The 2,520-nt window shown below is 47.8% G+C and overlaps 1 pseudogene; it reads right to left on the bottom strand.

The window, feature by feature from the left end:
* Nucleotides 1-1,183: 1,183 nt before the first annotated feature.
* LOC103735726 lies at nt 1,184-1,643 on the bottom strand (annotated as a pseudogene).
* Between the last annotated feature and the right edge of the window lie 877 nt (nt 1,644-2,520).

The following is a 2,520-nucleotide window of genomic DNA, read 5'->3' on the forward strand; positions in this document are numbered from 1 at the left end:
GCAGAGGCAGGCAGATCTCTGTGAGTTCAAGGCCAGTCTGATCTACATAGTGAGCTCCTGGCCAGTTGGGGCTACAGGGAGACCCTGTCTCAAAAAAGAAACTAAAAGAAACAAAAAAAAATCCCCCAAAACAACGAGTTTTGCTCTCAGCATCCGTGTCAGATGATTCACAACTGCCTATATCTCCAATTCCAGGGGGCCATACACGCATGAGTGTGCACACACACATACACACAAATAAAAATAAAAATCTTAAAAACAAACAAACGGACTGGAGACAGAGATCAGTGGTTAACAGCATTGACTTCTCTTCCAAAGGATCCAGATGGGTTCCCAGCACCTACATGGCAGCTTACAACCATCCATAATTCCAGCTCCAGGGATCTGATATCCTCTTCAGGTCTCTGTGGGTGCCAGGCACACATGGGTGCACTTACATACAGGCAAAACACTCATACACATAAAACAATAAAAATAAATAAATCTTCAACAATTAACAAACAGGGCTGGGCATGGTGGTGTACACCTTTAATCCCAGCACTCTGGAGACAGAAGCAGGAGGAGAGCCTGGTCTACATATAGAGTTCCAGGCCATCTGGTGCTAAAAGGAGACCTTGTCTCAAACGAAAAAACAAACAAAGAAATAAAAAACAAAACACACACACAAACAAAATTTTAAAATGAGCAAATAAAACCGAAGGTTCTGGTGTGACTTTTAGCTTCAGACTTCCGTCTTCCTTTGTCTTTTTCTGTTCCTACCCAGGACAGGTAAGTCCCCCAGAATATGGCTGTTCCTGGTTCGCCTGCTGGCATTTAGGACACCAATTTTTGGAGCAGGCAGACAGAACGTCCTACCTTGTCAGGCCCCAGGCACTTTCTCCACATTCCCTGCAGAAATGCTTGGCCCCTGTTGCACAGATGAGTTTTCCTTGCTTTAGTCATTATTTTATGTGTTCCAGAAAGACTGAATCTACACATACCTTCTGACATATGGCCTAGAATGTTCCATCCCACCCCAGGCCCAGCCTCCTCCTGTGGTCCTCTGACCACATTCTAGCAAGGATTTTACATTCTCCTTTGAACCCATTCCAGGTTTTTTTTAGACATTTCTATTATGAACATTTTCCTCCTCTTTTTTTTATGGTGAAAAAAATCTGTATTTAGAATTAGACAACCGGACTGCTTAGATGATCCCAATTTTGTTGGCAACATCCAAAGCATCGTAATCAGGAGCCAGACGAACATAGGCCTTCTTCTCTCTGTCAGGTCTGATCAAGGTATTGACCTTGGCCACGTCAATGCAGTAGAGTTTCTTCACAGCCTGTTTGATCTGGTGCTTGTTGGCCTTGACATCCACAATGGGCACAAGTATGTTGTCTTCTGTCTTCTTCATGGCTGACTCAGTGGTCAGGGAGCACTTGATGATGGCGTAACGGTCAAGCTTGTTTCTCCTGGGGGCGCTCTTGTGAGGGTATTTGGGCTGCCTCCGGAGCCGCAAGGTCTTGAGTCGCCGGAAGGGTGACTTGTGGATCTTCTTTTTATGGCTGTGAACGCCTTTCAACGGGGCCTTCTTGGCTTTCAATGCCTTTTGTGGCTTCGGCTTTGGGAGGGGCAGGAGCTTCCTTCTTCGCTTTCGGCATCATGTTGGTGAAAAGCCATTTTCCTCCTTTTAAGTTACAGCACCCTTCCTGTTCTAGTTCCAGCCTGCTTCCTGTTCCTGCGAGCTCCCTTCCTTCCAGAGTTCCCTGTAATTCATGCACAGGGTTGGGTTGAGAGAAAAATTTGCCCCCACTCCCTGCTGCTGGGCCTGGTGTCTGTACTGCAGAAGGGAGGGTCCACTGTGCCCGTTTGGTGGATGGATGTGCTAGAGAGATGAGGCAACGAGGCAGCCCACAGCAGGTTGCAGGCAGGGCCACAATGCTACAGTTGGCAAAGTTGGGTACCAAGCAAGGACCCCAGGAGAGCTTGTGGGATAAAGGGCAGAGATAGGATGGCCAGGAAAGGCAGCTCAGGCAGAGGCCACAGTGCTCATCATGGGCCTTGGCAGTTTGTCTTTGCAGAGATGCCAGCAGGCAGGGCCTGTGCTCTTCAGGGAGAGAGGGCAACTACGCTAGAGAGTATGCTAGAGAGTGTCTGGAAGGCAAGAGAGCTGTGGGTGTACCTGGTGGCTTGATCAGTCATGCTTCTAGAAACATCAGTCTGGCGAGAGGGTGGCAGGAGGGGATGAGGATTGACCTCATTCTGGCAAAACTAGAGGGAACAGGGTTAGAAAGGAGGATCTGGAAAGGCTTGAAAGCTTAGCTAGCTGTTCTAAGGAGCCTCTTAAGACATGAACAAGTGGGCCAGGAAACTAGGGACGACTCTTACTTTAGGAGTGGGGAAGGGTTCAGTGGTAGGACTTGGCCAAGACAGCACAAAATTGCCTGTCTTCAAAGTTCAGCAGAGGTTTGGTTTGTGATCTCAGGAATGGGTTGGAATCTAAGCCCCTTGCCTTCTGATGTTCATCCTTTAATAAAGCAG

This window comes from Nannospalax galili, unplaced genomic scaffold, assembly GCF_000622305.1.
Source record: "Nannospalax galili isolate Female #2095 unplaced genomic scaffold, S.galili_v1.0 scaffold1157, whole genome shotgun sequence".
Classification (NCBI taxonomy): domain Eukaryota; kingdom Metazoa; phylum Chordata; class Mammalia; order Rodentia; family Spalacidae; genus Nannospalax; species Nannospalax galili.